Source organism: Carassius auratus, unplaced genomic scaffold (assembly GCF_003368295.1).
Source record: "Carassius auratus strain Wakin unplaced genomic scaffold, ASM336829v1 scaf_tig00035347, whole genome shotgun sequence".
Lineage (NCBI taxonomy): Eukaryota > Metazoa > Chordata > Actinopteri > Cypriniformes > Cyprinidae > Carassius > Carassius auratus.
Genome location: NW_020526221.1, coordinates 180,705 through 201,987, shown reverse-complemented (window position 1 = coordinate 201,987; position 21,283 = coordinate 180,705). Strand labels below are relative to the sequence as shown.

General features: G+C 38.1%; 1 pseudogene; it reads right to left on the bottom strand.

Annotated features, from left to right (window-relative positions):
* Positions 1–43: 43 nt before the first annotated feature.
* On the bottom strand, positions 44–20,583 carry LOC113081929 (multidrug resistance-associated protein 1-like; annotated as a pseudogene).
* Positions 20,584–21,283: the final 700 nt, after the last annotated feature.

The following is a 21,283-nucleotide window of genomic DNA, read 5'->3' as shown; positions in this document are numbered from 1 at the left end:
TTTCATGACCTCACAATCAACCACTGAGCAGCGAGAGTGTGGCTTAGGTGTGAACTGAGAAGTCTTCCAAATGAAATTTCCAACAAAAACAGCCATGAATAAATCAAACTGGTTTCAAACCTCCCCAATTTTAGGAGCAAACATCATTTAAAGCAGCATTTGCAGTGAAACCTTTAAAATGTGATTGAAAATGGAGGGATACAATAGCTGAGGATGGAGTGGTGTCATGTTCACACGTGTGTGAGTGTGTGAGCTCCAGGCCCACAGAAGAGGTACCTTCAGAGTCCATGTCTCGCAAGGTCCACTCTCAAAGGGCTCTAGTCAGTGATATGTCCTGGATGAACAGAGGGCTCTTCAGCCCCTCTACTTTTCAGACCAAACCTGAGTCTTTGGCCATCTTGTAGAAAATTCCCTTCTTGGCAATTAAATTGGACGGAGAACCAAATTCTGCCATCTGGCCTTTATCGAGAACCAGCACCCTTTGAGGAAATCATAGAGGGAACATTTTTTAAGTATTATCATATAACAATTATAATTTTTTTTTTCTTTTTTTTTACAATTATTTAATATTCTTGAAGTTTCATTATTTAAAAAAATAAATAAATGTATACCTAGTGTAGTCCATGATGGTGTTGAGACGGTGGGCGATGGTCAGAACGGTGCAGTCCTCAAACTGAGTTCTGATAGTGGACTGAATCAGATTGTCCGTCTCCAGGTCTACAGCTGCAGTGGCTTCATCCAAAACCAGAATCTTGGTCTTCCTCAGGAGAGCTCGGGCCAGGCAAACCAGCTGCCGCTGGCCCAAACTGAAGCCCAGAATATCCAGTCAGAAACATCATATCAGATGTTAATCAAATGATGAGTAAACATGGCTGAGAAGGGCTTTGTACCTGAGATTTTCTCCTCCCTCTGAACACTCATGGTTGAGTTTGTCAGGCAGGCCAGACACAAGTTCTTGAGATGTGCGAGCTCCAGAGCTCTCCAGACCTCCTCATCAGTGTAGCCATCAAAGGGGTCCAGATTCATACGCAAGGAACCAGAGAACAGCACTGGATCCTGAGACAGAGAAAAGAGGTGTTTAGAAATAAGAAAGAAAAACTAAAAGACTAACATTTTCATTGGCAAGAAAGCATTTTAACAGATTAAAACTTTATTGTTGATGTCCTCAAATGGGTGACTTTAAATCAATGTTTGTATTTAAGTGTGGTACCTGAGGAATGATTGTGATTCTGGATCGTAGCTCATGCAGGCCCAGCTCAGCGATGTTGACCCCATCTACACAAATCTGCCCCTGAGACGCCTCGATGATGCGGAAGAGCCCTAGTGTCAGTGAGGACTTTCCTGCTCCTGTCCTACCCACAATTCCCACCTAGGAAACACACAAATACATACATGATTCACACAAAAAAAAAATGTTTATTGATGAAGTCAAAGCTTGAGAAGATTCTGAACATTGCAATGGCTCCAGGCACCTTTTCTCCTCCCTCAATGTTGACCGATATATCAGAAATAGCCAGCTCTAAGTCGTCTCTGTATCTCAAGCCAAAGTTGCGGATTTCAATATGACCAGTGGTCGGCCAGCCAGCAGGCAGAGTTGAGTTCTCGGACCTCCATTCAGCCTGTAAACAGAGACATTAATGCAGCATAGACCAATCAGATGTCAACAATCCATCTTTAAGATGGAAACCAGAAATACATGAAGTTAACTTGTAAGACTTTCGTGACATTTATATGTCCTGCAGTGTGACATGCTGTAGTTCATCTAATATTATTTGAATATATAGCTAAATGCTTATAACACTTCTATTTAGAAGACTGGGGCGGTTAGGATGTTTAAGCGTAATGTTTAAATCTAAATGTAATTAAGTGTCATTTATTCCTGTAATGCAAAGCTGAATTTTCATAAGCCATTGCTCCAGTGTCACATGTTCCCTAGATATCTTTGTCAGTGTGTGTGTGTTGACTGAGATACTGTCACTTTTGATCAATTTAATGCATCCTTGCTTTATAAAATTACTAACATTTGAATGTTAGTCTAAAGAATCTAATTTTTTATAAAGTGTACGTAATCATTTATAAAAATTGCACGTAAAAATCACTTTTAAAAATTCATTTGTCGAAATGATGGTCCATTTAAACTGAGCAAGTGAAAAAAAAAAAAAAAGTTCATTACAAATAATAAAAAAAAAAAAAACAGTGGTCAGCATACCTAATGGAAAAAAGACCAGTTACAAGATCACAGGCATTGACTTTCCTTTCATACATTAATACAAATTGTAGCCGTAGACTTAATTAATAAATGTTGGCAAAGAAAAAGTCCATGGAGATGTCAAATAAATGATTTAAAGCTCTGGAAACTATTGCCACATTTTGTAGACATATACTATCCCCCACCACTTCATGTGTGCTACATATCCTCATCTCTCTAGTACAGTGGGAGATAAGTTAGAAAACAAGGCTAATCACAGATTGGACTCTACACAAGAACAGATTGAACACACACACAATCTGCCTGCTGGTGCACTGACCTCTTTCTCTGTGTCTCCATATTCCTTCACCCTCTCCACCGCTACTATGTTAGTCTCCAGCTCAGAGGACATCCGCACCAGCCAGTTCAAAGATGTTGTGACCTGTGAGAAATACAGAACTAGTAAGGATTTGGATGTACATTTGGTCTGTATCTCATCTTTTTAGAAGTTAAACGGACCTGCAGCGCATAAGAGATGGACAGCCCCATGATACCCGGACTCAGACTCTCCCGGGCCATCACTGCAAAAAGCGCTGCAAATGTCACAATACAGTTGCCCACAAACTCTAACCTCACTGCCAGCCATCTGCAGAGACACAAAGACACACACAAATGATCAACTGTCCAAAAAACAAAACACCACTACATCAAACTTAATGACACCTAAACCAGAAAACTGAATCTTCTGCGAATTCTCACCGGTTGGCTACAATGCTAGGGAAATACGCTTTCTGGTTGTGGTCCACTCTTCCGTCGCTCTCTCTGATGAAGCGTTCCTGCTCTCCAAATGCTCTGATCACACTGGTGCCCAGCAGCGTCTCGTTGAAGTGCGTGTAGACAGGAGAGCGGCTCACAGACTCCAGTCGTTTCAGCTGCCGAGAGGATGCCACGTAGAAACGCTAACAGAGAGAAAAAGGCAAATGTTAGAGCAGCACCCACCATTACTACACTTACACTTTCTATCTAAATGTTTTTTAGCCTACAGAATAACTAGCCTTTCCTAAGAAGCAGCTGCGTGGAATAAATAACTGACCTGTACAAAGAAGTAAAGCAAGCCCAGCGGCGGGATGATGATGGCCACCAGCGGAGTGGCGACGAGGATGACAGCACATGAACCCAGCACATTAAACAAGGAGCCCATGAACATTTTAATGATGCTAGGGATGACCGTGTCAATGGTGTCCGTCTCTTTAGCAAAGCGGTTGACCAGGTTGCCACTGGGCGTGCGTTCGAAGAACGACATGGGCGATCTCAGGACGTTGTAGAGCATCGTCTGGTGCAGGTAGCGGGAGGCTAAGATCCCACCCACAGACACTGACACAGAATAGCAGAACACTGCAATGCCTGTCAGAGAGAAAATGAAAAAGAAAAAAGAAAGAGAAATACGGCTTTTCAGAATCAAACTGGTTACTGGACAAAACATGCTTAAATATTAATAACTGAAAAAAATATATATAATGACAAAATATACAAATGGTATATTAATGACAAAAAATATATAATATAGAGGGATGCAGAGTTGCATAAAAATGCATTAGCTTAAAACAATTCTGACATTAAACAATACTCAAAATGTTACCTTAAAGTAAAAAAAATATATATTATGAAAATACAATCATTATTAATTTGCAGCTATTTATAACTTGTGAAATTGAGATGGTATTTTAAAAAAATTATATTTTAGTACATTTTGGAAGGTATTCGAAAAAAATATTCCAATGATGTAATATTGTATTTAGAAAAAGAGACACGTTGGCACACCAAGAAATATTTTCTAGTTCTAACCAACATTGACGATATGCCTTGTAACTTCACTGTTGGTTTATTGAGCTTCGGTGTACCAACTTTTCCTTTTTGTGATTTTTGTAGTTGCCCACTCTCACTGAGATTTCTCCCTTGCTGGATGCGTGCACTTATCATTTTTGCCGAACTGTCAATTCCAATCAAAATATTTACTGTTACCTGAAATATTAATGTTAAACTGCAGCCCCCAAAACACAAGCCCTGTTAAAGCAATGTATTTATTTTACAGAATTTCACAATTCAATATGGTTTTTAATTTTAAAGACATAACAAAACGAAGGAATATACATTTATCCATGTAACTACAAGCTAATATAAAATAATTGGTTGAGGAGGCTATGTAACCTTGAATACAAGTTGTCATTTTAAAAGCACGTTTTCAAGAATTTAAAAACTAAATACATGCAATAACACAAAACAACATAAATGTCTCTTAAATCACCTTGTGTGAGTCCGAAGGCTCCATACACCCCTAAACGCATCTCTCTGTTGGGCTGCGTGTTGTTGATAACAGGGTCATCTGTCCAGAGACTGAGCCAGTAGTTTGAGCCCAGAGAAGACAGATGATGACAGAAGAACAGAAAGATACTGAAGATGGACAGGGGCAAGCCGATAGCCTTCATGTACTCCCAAAACACGGACAGCTTCACCTGCACAACACACAACGTTCACTTAATCTCAAATTCAGATGGAAATAGGAACCATGATCTCACATCCTGACATAGAGAGATGGCTGACTCATACCCTGCCAGTGTTGGCCTTGTCAGCCTCAGTCAGTCGGGAAGCTTCTGTGGATTTGGTCTTCTTTGCGGCCGCAACATCATTGGCTTCAGTTTTGCCTGCTGCGTTAAGAGAGATCTGACTCTGCCTACAGGACACAGAGATAGAGCAGGCTAGCAAATTATGTCTAAATACTAGTAGTTAAATGTTTAATGGTCATTACATATAAGACAGAGTCTTTATCAACCATAACACAAGTCATTTTTAGTATCTAGCACAAACAAGTGTGTGATGCAGTAAGGTTTTGTTCTTGTTTTTTATCTGTCATACAAATGGATGGCATGTGAAACGACTGATTCAATGACTCAGGATTTGGTCACTATGTTTCTCAAACTCACAAATGAAATTGTCAGTGAATAACCAATTATATTTCCTCCTGTTTTTCACACAAATCTATCACGAGACTTCAGAAGACATGCGCAGAAAGCAATGCACAAATTAGGAAAGACAAAATGTCTCGCCACTAGTGATTCATCATGTTGCAACATGTCTAGACAAAGTGTTTATTCATGAATCTGAAAAGGTATTCGGTGTCTCTTACCCCAACACAGCAGCAGGGCCCCCATTCTCAAGACCTTTCCGTGGAACTGCTTCTGTGGATGAGAAAATATGGTAACACTTTATTTTACGGTTATATCTATTAGTTGCTTATTACTAATAACTTACTTTTCTCTCAATAAATTGTTAATTTTCTGCTTATTAATAGTGAGAAAGGTATTAATAGTGAGATAGGGATGTAGAATAAGGTCATGTAGAATAAGGCATTAATATGTGCTTAATTAGCACTAATACATGGCTAATATTCTATTAATATGCATACTAATAAGCAACTAATAGATGTAACCGTAAAATAAACTGTTACCGAAAATATATCCTACATCACACAGAATTACATGCATATCTTCCTGTAAGCTTCATACTTTTCCATGTCCATACCAATGACTCCTTAAACTATTCCGTTACAGAAGACAAGCTTTCTCATAATTATCTATAAATCATGTCATTCAAAAGCACATATGCAACACTATCGTTTTGCAACCAATTTTGTGATCAAGCAGCAACTAAAACACAAGGCCGGACTCGAGTACAAACATGCCTAGATTTAATGTGGCAATAAAAGGCAATCGTAATTTGCTTCTAAGCAACCACACATCTCAGGTCAGCTGAAATGAAAGAGAGTCTACCAAAACTGTAGACACTAAATCAATGAACACGTTTACATGCACACCGGTAAGCTGATAAGTCACAAATATCAGCTTATTAAAATAACCAGTTTTCCCTGTTTACACACATCAGTAACCTGACAATGCAAGTAAGCTGTGTTTACATAACTTCATTAATAAATCAGGTTATTTCGCTGTAGGGACGTCAAAATATAATCATTTGCTCATCTGACTCAGAGTAGGCATATTCCATACATTTGTAAGTTGTGATGTTAAATTAAACTTGCAACAGGTCAGCTTGCAACTATATTATCCTCTGATGCAGTTATAAACGCAGTCCTGTGACTGATCCACTTCAAATACTACTGCATGAGAGGAGAACACTTATCATTTTCTGAGTCATGAAAAAGTCTGCTTTTGTTCAATATTTCCTGCTTTCTTTACTGCAAGATATTTGCTCAGTCTAGATGTGCATAAATCTGCACTAAGGGTGCGTTCCTGTCACGTATCACACACGTGCACTTCAATAAGCCAACAGAAAGCTGGATAGTGTGTTTACATGCCATGCGTAGTCGGAGTAAGAGGCAAAAAACTACCTGCTGCGACCGGTTTATGCTTACGCCGTTTATGACCCAACTCCGATAAAAGAAAACAGGTTATCGCATTTACATGAGCAAATGCATTTTCGGCTTATTAAGCATAATCGGCTTAAGAATGTGCATTTAAATGCACTCAGCGTTTTAGGCTCAGAGGTGTGGGTTAAGGTTAGAAGAATCACCCACAGGCTGCCCAGCACCTCAGACACATGAGGAACTGGCACAGTGACAAGACTGGTGAATGTCAAAGGCTGAAGCCATTCACAGTGCAAATGTCCTGCACAGACTACAAAGACCTTTCCCTGGATATCTGAAATGTAATGATCTTATTTCTAAATCATGTTTAAATATCATTTCTATTTCAAATAAATGTTAACCAATAAAAAGAATAAAGAATAAAAAAACACTTGAGCACCAAATTAGCATATTAGAATGCTAGAATTTGCAGAAAAAAAAAAAAATTATATATAAAGTACTTTTTAATTGTAATAATTTTCCCACAGTATTACAGTTCTTATTTTGGTAACACTTTACAGCATTTAAAGCCTTTATGTATAATGCATTAGAAAGGGTTAGTGAATGGTATAATGCTTTATAATTATTCATAATGGTTATTGTAATATATTAAACCTTTTCGTAAATAATTACAACCAAATGTAAAATATGTAGTGTTGATAAATGTTATGATGTATTAATTGTCGTTACAATTATTTATGAGCTTGTACAACAGATTAGAAGGTGCTTTACGAGGCATAATTAATGGACTAACTACTTTTATAATGCATTATGCATGTTTTTTATTCATTTAGGTTTTGATCAAATAAATGCAGTCTTGGTGAGAATAAGAGGCTTCAAACAGCAGTGCATTTTGTCAAAAAGTGTCATACATTAATTATGTAGTAAAACTCAAATCATTGCATGGCTCTCAAGTGAGCCGAGATGGGATGCAATTCGATTTACTCCATCAAAATGAAGCGCAGTGCAAAGGTCAATCTAAGCGTTATGAGATATAGTCCAATAGTAATGAAATGGGAAAGTACTAAAACAACCCAGTGTGCACCTCCAATATTTCAGGCCTCAGAGCAGGATAATAAACCCTATTCTAACATGCAGTACAGGCAGACCTATTTAATCTATACGGCCCGGGGACAAATTACACCCTCAAACCTTCAGATTTCCCTTTCTCGTCCTCTGCTTCCCCTCCCTCCTCTGAAGAGCCAACAGAGGGGACACAACAAATAAGAACAAATGGAGATGAAAACACAGACATACACTACACAAAAAAATCACACACAATGTGAACAATAGTAATCATTTACAGGAAACGGCTATGTGAAAGGACAGACACGTGAAAGAAGTTCAGACATGAGGAGGGCAGCCTCACCTCCCACGGACTCCTCCTCCTCCTCCTGCTCTGTGTTGCTGTAGGTATGCAGGAACTCAGCGAAAGCACCCTGTCTGCCCAACAGCTCGGTGTAAGAGCCCATCTCTGTGATTTCCCCATCCACCATCACCAGAATAAGGTCAGCCTGGGGCAGGAAGCTCAGCCCGTGGGTCACCAGAACTCGTGTCTGAAAGAGTACCATGTGTGATGTGAAATGTCTATAAGAGGTGTATACATATTTGGATAATACATGGCTAAAATGGCCTTACTCTGCCCTGTAGCAACCCTTGAGGTCCGATGACCTTATCAAAGATGTGTTTTCCCACATGAGCGTCCACAGCCGAGAGTGGGTCATCCAGCAGATACACTGCACAGCTGCAGTACACAGCCCTGGCCACACTCACACGCTGTTTCTGACCTCCGGACAGATTCACGCCCTAAAATTACAATGTCGCGTGATTAACCCAAATGACTGCTATTTAAATCATGTCAGATTGTTGCATTCAAAAGCAGCCCGTGACACCATGCAGCATTAACCCTCAATCTATCGTGCTTGTTTATGACAAAGTGTATGAAGTCTTTATTTACCTTCTCCCCAATCTCTGTGGAGTCTCCTCCAGGTAGGACCTCCAGGTCTGGTAGGAGAGCACACGCCTCCACCACCTTCTGGTACCAGCTGTCTTTTGCCTCCCGTCCAAACAAAATGTTGTCTTTGAGAGTGGCGTTCTGGATCCAGGCCTGCTGAGGCACGTAAGCCACAGAGCCCTGAAAAACATCAGATGCTCAATGCATTTCTTTATCATCCTATTATCAATGATTTCCAAATACAGTGCACACCAAAATTCTTGGCCCACTTTGAAAAACTGATATTCTTCTTTCATACTGTTCTTAAGATTCATTTTATCCTTAAATGTCTTCAAGGCATTGTTATTAATAAATAAATACAAAGACAGGTTTTGACACATAATTAACCATTTCTAAATCAAATAAATACATTTGGGACATTGATCATGTGACAGTCAGATGTTCCTGCTTTCACAGAAGCACAAGACGCTTTTTTGGAACATTTCCAAATCACGTGGAGTTGACGCCAATCAAGGGAACAAACCTAATACGAAGACATTACGAAATTCAAACTTTCATTACACTGTTATGCTGCTAATATAATGAAATGAATATAAAAGCTATGAATATCTATAAAAAATTATAGTAGATTATATTTTAAAATATTCAATTATAATGGACGATATAGTGGTCTGAGAAGTTTGAGCCCCAGTGCAAACACTACATAATCTATTCAACTTAAATACCACAAAGCACTTAACTCAAAGAGCCACTGTTTCCACACAAAATAGTTTCAGACCACCTTGCAATAAAGAAGCCCACAGCTTGTGTCAGTACCTTGATCAAGACAGATCCTTCTTGCTTCTGCATCTCTCCCAGCAAAGCTGAAAGCAGAGAGGATTTCCCTGAACCCACGTGCCCTACCACAGCAACAAGCGCCCCCTCAGGGATACGCACATTAATCCTGAAGAGACAGAGAGACACGCCGAGTCAAGAACAGATACAAACAGTTCAAGCAACATGTGGTCAGAGGCGGCATTGTGTCATGAAGGTTTAAAAGAGTTCATTCATCCATTGAGATTCATTCACTTCATTGTTGATCGAAGATTTCAGGCAAATCCTTCAGAGTGTACTGATTGAGGTGTATTCAGAGTGAACAATAATGCAAGTAAAATTACACAGTTCAATGCATGATTTGAAGTAGATGAGATAGAAATTAATCTAAGATTGAAAGCAATTCAGCATTCCCAAATTTCATTCTCCCTCTCATTAATATCAGTGGAGATTCACCGGATTACATTTCTTCTGGCGACTGATGCTCTCCTTTTTCGGGGTTCATGCGCATGTACTTACCTGTAATGTCCTCAGGAGTCTGTTTCACTGGTTGTGCTCTATGTAACCGCAATAGTCATGTTAATGCTAAAAGTCATTTTGATGCCTTCAAAATAACAATAACAACATTTGTGTAGAGTGCATAGAGCTGGGAATTGATAATGGATATTAAGCACAAAAAAAATGTTCATGACATTCTGTAACCAACGGTTCTTAAAGGTTTTCTAATGTGCAAATGGCAAACAAATGACTAAACAGTCTTATGTTAGACTTGTCACTGACAGGGTGTTTCAGTTAGAGAAACACATTCTTAAAAAAAGTGTTGTTTGTGTTTAGTTTTAACTAACTGTTGAGGGAAACTGGTGCTTCTTTAAAAGTAATAAAATAGTTGTACATGGAATCGTTCATCAGAATTGTGAAATTTCGTACCATTCCCATCCCTAGCGCTCTATAACACTGAACAAGTTGCTATTTATCGGATCACGTGGTGTCTTTTTTACATGCAAAGAAATTGTTGTTACCTCTTCAAAGTAGGGGAGTCGCCTTTAGACCAGCTAAAAGCTCCGTCCACAATCCTGATGCTGTCAGGAGCTGAATGAGCAGGAAACAACAATGAAGTCTCTTAAGTGTAGATCAAAACACACAGGCTGTCTTTGAACCTACAGATCTACTGGACAGCTGCTACTCTCTCATACAATGCTGTTTTATATCTGTCTGTGGAAACTGTTTGGGGACTGGAGTACTTCATCATGAGTCAAATACGCATTGAATACAAAAAAATGCACAACACAAAACACAGCACATTTGTTTGATTCCAGATTTGAAGTGCTTGTTAATCAAGTTGACTTACTTGCAGTGATGGCCGGCCGCTCCACATTGTCTTCATCCAACTCCTCATGGGACAGAAACACACGCAGACGCTTCATAGACACACTGGCCTGATGGAAGCAATACATTTCACAGTCATAACCATTTTTAAATCACATGGCATGTTCCTGGATTTCTGTGTTAACCGTGCTAGAGAGAGAGAGGGGGGCGGGTAATACCTGCACCATGCTGCTGATGACCATGGGCAACATATTAAGAGGGAAGCGGAGGATGTTGAACAAGGCCAGAGAAACGAACGCCTTCTGTGCATCCAAAACATTGTGTTCATCTATTAACACATATACTGCAAACGTGGAAAGGGCAACCTTTGTAAAAGAGACAAGATGACAAAAGCAAATGTCACTGCACAACCATAAGGTAACATAAAAAAAGTGGGCTATAATGATGAAAAAGTAGAACTCAAAAGGCACCACCTACCAAAAATGGTGCACAGACCCAAGTAAAGGTGGACACAGCACCAAGGTAAGCCGTCTTCTTCAGCACACGCAATTCACTCTCTCGGATGGCAGACACTTTGTCTTTGAATGCCAGTTCCCATGCGTAGAGTTTAAGGACTTTAATGCCATTCATCACCTCATTCATAAGCTTGATCCTACTGTCCTTGCTTTTCATTTGGGCAACCTGTGGATGAGTGGGTCAGATTAACAAAGGTAATCTAATTAACAAAATTGCTTGCCGAGCAGGAAAAGAGGTACAAACCTGGTAGGTTTTAGTTTTCATGGCAATGACTGCATTTAGAGGAACCATCAGCACCATCACAGCAACTCCAGCAAGCACAGAAGGACCCAGATTCTTATAACAAAAGAGCACAAAATAGAAATGGGTATTAGTGATGTGTAATGAAACGAGCATTCAAGCCAAGACACCTTTGTTTAGGCACATACCTGCCACAGGAAGTAAAGGGCCAGGATAACCTGCAAAGGTGCTGACCAAATCATGTTGATATAGGTGATGAGGTCCATAAAACGCTGAGCATCTACAGACATCAGATTCACAATCTCTCCAACAGTGGATGTTCGTCGCGCAGCATTGGTAATGACCAAGGCCTTCACAAAATGAAGGAAAATATTATAAATCACTACTTCCACCATTATTATTAACAATATATATATATATATATATATATATATATATATATATATATATATATATATATATATATATATCCCAAACTTTTGAATGGTACTGTATATAGATTTTAAGTCATACAAGTTAAAAAACATTTATCTAAAATTGTGTTCTGAGAGATAAAGTATGTCATATTCACATTTGACATGCATTTTATTTATTTTTTGCAGTTTTTTTGAATAAAACAAATAACCTCTAAATATGCATGAACACTGTATTATTCCATGTTACAGACATTTTAACAATCAAAAGTCCACTTACTTTCCTGTACACGGCACCGACAATGGCCGTACGTAACCTCATGCCTGTCACAAAGCAAACATGGAAATATTTCTGCAGAATGAGGGTTTGCACACAGGCACAAACTAACAGCAAGGTGGTGTAGAAGTAGCCATGCCAAGTGGGGGCACTTGAATCATTCACAAACTGGATCAGTAGCCTAAGTTAAAAAAAGACAGAAGTCACATGAATATAAATTAACATGTAAATCGTGCAGTAGAATGCAGTTCTTCTGGATTCAAGTGGGAGAAAAATTAGCAAACTGGATAAAGTTTCACTGCTAAACTTCAAAGGATTAGAAAGGATTTAAACATGGTCCAGAGGCAAAATTTGATGGCACAACTTCTCAGCATGCCAAAACTAACTCTTCACTAGAGCTCTTTAAAGAGCCACAGCTGTTGTTTTGACAGAGTGGCCTTCCCACAGAGTTAAAGTCATATCAAAGGCAGAGGGCACACTTGCACTTTCCCCTGCAGAGAACTACTGCTTCTGAGCTCAGCACAGATGGGAATAATCGCACGTGAAAAAAAGAAAGAGATGATACTTATGCTGTATATTCATACCTGAGAATCACGGGCCCAACAAACATCAGGATGTCATGAATAATCTTATACAGAGAGCTGACGAGAAAGTATGGTCCAAAGGTTCTGCAGAGCGCGCAGAAAAGGGACGGCTCGCCAGTTTTCTGAAGGGTTTTTGCAAGCAAAATCTCAGACTCTTCTATTGGTTGTCCATCCTTCTTTTCTCCCCTTGAAGCTCTTTTTGGGGAGTAGAGTGTCTTATCTACTGGCCTAACACAAAAAGCATAACCCAATCAGAGGATTAATCATTTTTGCAGCAAGCTGTCTACTTGAAAGAAAAAAAAAAAAAAAAAAAAAAAAAAAAAAAAAATCACTTCTGACCTTTTGACCTTGTTGCATTCTTGGTCCCAGCGGCGCACCAGCTGTGGCACCACTTTTTGAGACTTATCCTCTGTGTTGAGCGACCACAGATCCTTCTCTTCCAGAGGCCTTTTATAACCAGTCACCATCAATCTATGAGGAAACAAGAGGAACATACATCAAGAAGAAAAAACATTGAGTCTGAATACAAGCTAAAAATGAAGGATTCAGCAGACGGAAGATTTAAATTGATGAGATGAATGGGATCAAGAAATTACACGAGTAAGGGAGGCAGTCATTTATTTTTCTCACCCTGTGATCCACCAGAAAGTGATTCTGGACAGGAATGAAGCTCCTGACTCTGGACATGGATTCTGTACAGAAACATTCACAGCGCTGGCCATCAATTCAACATTCATATAATAAGGCATTCCTCTACCTTCCTTAAGTAAAGTTCACTAACCGAGTCTTTGACAGCCTGTGAAAAGAGCGGAGGCTTGTCGGACAAGCAGGCCAGGATCAGGGAGATGAGCACCATGGGGTAATATATGTAGAAGGTGGTATATTTAAACACATTCACACTGGCAGGCTGAAAGGAAAGACACAACACTTTAAGGGTTTTCTCAGTTTTCAAACAAACTTACTTAGTTTTTTAATCTGTACTTTAGAACTGACTGTCCTTTTGCAATTGATGAAATATGTGTTTATCAAGTTTGCTCAATATCCTATACAGGTGCATCTAAAAAAAAAGTTTCATATATTCTAGCTTCATTGGTAAAGTTTCATTATTTCAAACATTTTTTGTTTAAATTTTGATGATAAGAGCCTACAGCTCATGAAAGTCAAAAATCCAGTATCTCAAAATATTAGAATATTTACATTTGAGTTTCATTAAATGACCATCGCTACAGTATAAATTTCAGGTATCTTTTGTTCTTTAAAACCACAATAATGGGGAAGACTACGGACTTAGCAATAGTCCAGAAGACAATAATTAGGGCCTTTCGCACCGCGGGAACCTTTTCATAGTACCAGAACTAATTGTGGAACTACCCTCGCCTTTTTCGAGAACCAAATTAGCTCCTACTCCTGAGCAGGGTGTAAACAGCACAACTGGTACTACAAGTGACGCAAGTAGACACTGATTGGCCAGACACGTGAAAAAACAACCTCACCCGCCATGATTTAAAACGCAGTGTAAACATACTGTGTCAACTTATTTTGCAAGTATGATGAACAGCGATAGATGGACGGACGCTGAAGTGCAGGCACTTGTAACAAATGTAGCACTGCCAGTTATCATTGGAGATTCTTAGTCCTCCTTTCTGTTCTTTCAATCGCTTTACGTTTACGTCGACATTCTATGTCCATTACTGTGAAACTTGAGACACAACAAAAACACAGCTCTGATCACAGCGTCCTCCATCTTCCTGTTGTGAACGTTATTCTTATTTGTTAATGTTGTTGAATACCCCGCACAAATGACATTGCTATCGACTGGCTTACATCACATCCTAGTACACACTGTCAGTGTGAATGCAACCCTTTAAATGGTACTGGGAAATAGTTCGCGCAAAATCGTCCCGGTACTTTAGTACTGTACGTTTAGTTCTGGAACTAAAGTGGTGCGAAAGGCCCTACTGACACCCTCTACAAAATAGGGTGAGTCATAGAAGGTAATTACTGAAGGGGGTGGCTGTTCACAGGGTGCTGTATCAAAGCATATTGAATGCAATGTTGACTGGAAGGAACGAAAATGTTTAGGAAAAGGTGCACAAGAAACGAGGATGACCACAAGCTTGAAAATACTGTCAGGCAAAGCAGATTGAAACACTTGGGAGAGCTTCACAAATAATGCTGTAATGCAATATATCACGGTAATGAATATGTCCGATATTGTTATGTGCACTTCTAAATTCAGTCAATAATTATATATTACAAATTATACAGAATTTTGAATGCATTTTAAGAATACTTTTCTTATCAACTGGTCAAAACACCGCTATATGCTGCTTGAAAGACCCGTGTGCACTCTGATGTAAACAAGCACGCATGAGAAGCACATGAGGAACACGTGAGAGATGCACTGAATGGAAGCACATTCACTTTATGACAGCAGATGGCGCTAAACTGCAGAAAATGCAGCCTTTACTCTGGAAAACCCATAAATAAAGCAGCTGCACTATTTTCTAGAACGTATTTAAATAGATATTCAAATCTGTGGATTTGCTGTGTTGTTCATCACGGTGCCTTAATATTAATGCTTAAATATTTAGACTTACTAGGCTATTTATTTTCAAACATTTTCTTACATTTTAATCTGGACTACAAACATGCTCTAGATATTGTTTGAAAGTGTTCTGATTCTTTACTGTTTGTTCAACAACTTTAAATTAGGGCTTCATTAATTAACATTAGTTAATTCATTAGTTAAACAGCAAATGAAAAATTCTTCTGAACATTCATTAATCTTAGTTATTCTGATTAATAACACGTTGTTAAACTCAAAAGTTGCAGCTCTGTTATTTAATGAGCTAACATGAACTAAGACTTGTATTTTTTAACAGAAAATTAATAACTTCTGTAGCAAATATAGCTATCACTCATTGTGAATGTTAATGCATTAACGAAGGTTAACTAATGAGGTTTTATTTTAAAGAGATACCTATTGGTCTTTATAGTTCTTTTGCACTTTAATCTGTGTAAAACTTTTAACTTTATATATTTTTCTGTATTGCTTTATTGTAATTAAATGTTAAGTCATTTTTGTTATAAGAAAAAAATATTAAACCTGTTATACTGTATTATGACCACTTTTTTGAAAATACATTTCAATACCGTGATAATATCGTCTACAGTGATAAAAACATTAGCAATTAATCGCAACATGAATATTGGATCCCAGCAAATTCCTCTTACCAAGTATAAAGGTAATAACCAAGCCAGAAGCATCTTAGCTGGGCTAAGGAGAAAAAGAACTGGACTACTGCTCAGTGGTCCAAAGTCCTCTTTTCTGATAAAAGTAAATTTTGCATTACATTTGGAAATCAAAGTCTGGAGTTTGGAGGAAGACTGGAGAGGCACAGAATCCAAGCTGCTTGAAATCCAGTGTGAGGTTTCTGAAGTCAGTGATGATTTGGGGTACCATACCATCTGCTGCTGTTGGTCCATTGTGTTTTATCAAGTCCAAAGTCAATGCAGCCGGCTTCCAGGAGATTTTGGAGCTCTTTATGCTTCCATCTGCTGACAAGCTTTATGGAGATGCTAATTTCCTTTTCCAGCAGGACTTTAGCACCTGCCCACAGAGCAAAAACTACTTCCACGTGGTTTGCTGAATATGATATCACTGCGTTTGATTGGCCAGCAAACTCACCTGACCTGAACCATGTATGGAACTTATGGGATATTTTCAAGAGGTCCATAAAACGACATTTATGGACATTAACAATCTGGATAAGTAGCCTAAGATAAAAAAAGACTGAATTCACATAAATATAAATTAACATGACAATCACACATCAGAATGCAGTTCTTCTGGATTCAAGTGCAAGAAAAGTGGGCAAACTGGATAAAGGCTCACTTTCAAGACTTCAAGTGTTATTATCAAAGGATTAGAGAGGATTTAAACATGGTCCAGTGCACAATTTATTGGCACAACTTCTCGTATGGAATCTATGGGATATTTTGAAGAGAAAGATGAGAAACAGTCGATCAAACAACAGAGACAAGCTAAGCAGTGCCACAGGCTGATCGCTTTCATGCCTCACCTCACTGAGGCTGTTGTTTGTGCTAAAGGAGTCCCGACCAAGTATTGACTGTATAAATGAACATACTTTAAAGAACTTGAACTTTTCTGTTTTGTAAACCCTTTTTTGATTGATCGTACGAAATATTCTAATATTTTTTTTTAACTTTCATGAGCTTTAAGCTCTACTCATCAGAATTAAAACAAAACAACGTTTGAAATGTTTTACTTTACATGTAATGTAGCTAGAATATTTGAAAGTTTCACTTTTTTTAAATAAGTTTCCACTTTTCTTTTTTACTTTTTGAGAAGCACCTGTATATCAATGATTATATATTTGTAGCTATATTAAAGATGTAGCAGTCAACATAGTACTGAGAATATTTCTTCTACAGAAACTGAAGAGTAGCTCTCAGTGTGGGAAGGGACAGGAAATGTAGCCTCTGCTGCGGTGCAGAACCCACGTGGCGCATGAGAGATCACGAGCGACAGAGACATTTTACACATTCATCCATTTACTGCATCTAAAACTGCTGATTCATTCATACACTATCTCTATTACATAGTTAACTATATGAGAAAAGAGTGAACAAAAATGAGTGTATGCAGACATTACAAACAACGAATTCTAAATAACCAAAAAACTACTTAAAATGTGATCTGCCAATTCAGATTGAGGTTAATTCCCCCCCTCCCCCCCCCCCCCCCAAAAAAAAAACTCATGTAATTGGAATCACTAATGAATGTGGATTGGCTCAGGTTTGTAAATATCTTATTACATGTGTTTGTTAGCCATTCAGACTAAAAAAAAAAACTAACTAAATTACATCTGAATTAAAAATATATATTACTACATGAACTGCAAAAAGTGTCCGTTTTAATGCAAAACTCATATTTACCTCATTCAGTGCATGCAGGATTTTGGAGCGAAAGGTGACTGTAGCGCACACTATGGTAATCAGCCAAAAATTGAGCATCACCCCTGAGGACTGGACCCCCTTCATCCGCTCATACTGGATCAAGAACGTAGCCAGCAACTAAAACACATCCAATTACAAAACTTTTTACTCAAATTTTGTAAACATCAAGCTAGGAATAGAACATGACTAGAAAACTTTAAGAAACTATAAAAAATATTATGAAATATGGGAGAATTTGTTTGACTTGCTTCCCTTTGCTCGAGGCAAGAAAACAGGAAACTTTCATGCCATTTGAATATGAAATCAATGCAGAGCGAAGAGTAATTGACAAGCAAAGTAGTTAAATTCAGCACTTCCTTTTGTGAAAGAACAGGTCTCACCATTGTAACGCCAAGCATTGTGGGACTAACTAGGTAGACTGGGGCTACTGTAGCACCATGGCTTCTTTCCCAGAAAGAGTAGAAAACATCTGCCCAGCAGATAAGCCATAGGGTAAACCCAATAACCTGTTGGAGGAGAGTCACATGACTTTGAAACAGCTGTCTAGGCTAGTTTCAGGAAACACACTGCTACATAAAAAGCATTGTACCGGAATCCTTTTTGTTAATACTCACTGTTTTGGCTCTGTTGAGGTGGGTCATGCATATGTATCCACGGTCATTTCTTTTGAGGTATAGGATGTAGAATGGTGCAAACAGCCAGAGGTAGAGACAGGGTATCCAAAACAGCACTGTGTTCTGGAAACATGGTGTCAGGTCTGGATTGTGTGTTTGCCAGGTCCGGTTCCAATCCTGAAAACATGAGAGGACAAAAGAGATTCTTTGGATGAAACTTAGAAACAAAGTAATAACTGGAGTAGACACAGAGCTCTAGGCCCCCAGCAAAGCACACAAAGATCTAATGATGTGTGCAAGGAACAAACACTCTTAAGAGGACCTTTTAAGAGAACCAAAGTCAAGCGCAATCTTTTCTGCCCAACTGAGCAAAGCAGAGCAGAGAGGCTTCTTGACAAAACAAGTCTCCTTTAAGTAGTGACATACAAAACATGCCTAAAAAAAATGAACTGAACCTTTTCTAACGAAGAAAATCTAATCTTGTTCTCTGTAGGGAGCATCTCTTCCCATAATCCTTTCTCTGAGGAGGAATAATAGATCAATAAAAAAAAGGCTGTGCTCTTAAAATTTCAAGACCAGACATGAAATGTCCTTTACTTGACATTTTAGCTATTGAACTAAATGCACTTGTACAACCTTACCAGCGGTCAAGATTCAAATTGATTATATGTCTGTTGTTGTTGTTTTTGCATTTTTATTCTGAATGGATGTTATTTGTTATATGTAAAAAAAAAATAATAAATAAAAAATTTGAGTTAAAAAAAAAAAAAAAAAAAAAAGATACGTTTTGCTAAAAGAAGAAAAAGGACTGTAATGACCAATAAGACTTTTTGCATTGTGAAAATGTAAAAAAAGTAACATTTTAACCTTAATTTCTTGTTATTGTAAAAAGGAAAGACATGAGAAAATGTAAAAAGATAAAAGCAAATAATACATTATTCCGATTGTAAATTATGTCACAGCAGTATTTGCTGTGCCTTTAAATTACTGTAATACAAAAAAAGTTTGTTTGAACAATAAAGCTACATGTCACAAAATTTTTATGAGAATTGAAAACATTTTACCTCAAATTCCCAGTACTTTGACAAGGAAGAAAACAATTATTTAAACTTAAGGATATTTTGCACTAATTTTGGGGCGTGATTGTAATACAAAAAGAGATTGATGAACTTTAAAAAACAATATTTAATAAAAATTACTTTGTTAAATTTCCTTCATTGTATTATTATTATTATTATTATTATTATGGGGCATGTTTTTTTTTTTTTCACCCTAGGCCACCAAACCTTTCATTAATAATCTTTCATTACATTGTAGCCTTGGACAAACAAAGGGTTAACAATGCAAACATAAAAGCTGAGAGAATTTCAAGAAAAGTGACATATTTTCTTGGCATGCAGTGTATGCATATGTATATGCATGTTTTGGCCCTCTGATCTTGAAGGGCAAACAGTCTGCCTAAACCTGTCAGACTACAACTATTACTGATAACCCACTGACCTGTCAGACCTGGAACACAAATAAACAAGACTTAATTATTATATATGACAAATACATGAGTTCTCTAGTTAAGAGGAAACTACCTAGCATTAGAGGAATTAGCTAACCAAAAACAAGTCAGATCAGTGACAAGTCAACACTTAAGTTTCACACTGTGATAACGACACACATTTAACAGGTGATCGTGTTATAAATCACTCTTAAATTAGACTGTCACAGAGAAATATCAACAGTGCAGTATTAAAGTCCACAGAGAGTTATAAGCATATGGTAGTTGCTGTGTGGCTAACCGGTTAGCTTAGCAACAGTGGCTGCGTCTCAAAACCTACTAAGCTGTCTACCTAGGCAGCAGAATTCGGCGTTATAGGCGCATTCAACCCAAACTCATCTTTTAGGACCTGAATTTGATGCCTGAAAATGCTCTGACCCCAAAAAACACCCGTCAAAGCGCATATGAGGCCCCGAAAAGATGCCTAGGTAGAGAGCTCGCTGTATTTTGAGACACAGACAAGTGTGATGCCGCGGAACACAACCCGGTGAGCCTTGGCAATCTGTTGAAAACAAAATATAGTCGTAATAATACATTTAATTTATTTACTCACCCAAAATGGATCAGAACCGTCCAAACTACAGAAACTGTCAATATCCATTCGCTCCGCAGGAAGGATCTGTTATAGTGTACTAGGTTTACACTGCCTCCGTTTCATAACCACTGCTCTGTGCGTGTTATGATGTTGGGGACCTGTGTAGAAGTGGGACGCATGGGCTGAAATATAGGGGGCGCTGTCACTTAATCAATTTAACAACTGACGCAACGGGAGCCACACACATGGCAAGCCGTTTTAACATTTCCCCCCCTTTAAAACCGACTATTTTCCTGCTACTAGAACTTATTCATTACATTCTTAAAATGCTGGGTGATTTATTTTTTATAAGTAGATTTTGTGTTACAAAGTTGTTGGGTTAGTGGCTCAAACAATCTCACTTACAGTTGAAACCCAGCCGTGAGGGGGTGTTACATCGTATAGGCTACAGGAAAGAGCAATTAACTGTTTGTGTACATTTTATTTTATCTATAAAGTTATGACTGTACTGTAGGATAAGTCATTTTACTTTATGTAATGCAATAAATAGGGACAAGATGGCAGTTAAAAGCACATCGCAACGGTTGTTTCACATGATGGAAATGTCTAATACTTACCTTGGAAGTTAATACTTACAGATTAATTTAGAGGATTTAAGTTCTTTTTTTTTTCTTTTTTCTTTTTTTTCTTTGACCCAGTTTTGTGTACTAGTACTTATTTATTTTAAATACCACTACTTATTTTTAGATACTACTACCTAGTACTTATTCATTAGATACTAGATAATTTACACTTTACTAATTTAAAAGAAAATATTTTCTAGTTGCTAGTAACCTTTAGACCAAAGATATTTTGAACCTATTAGATACAAGTA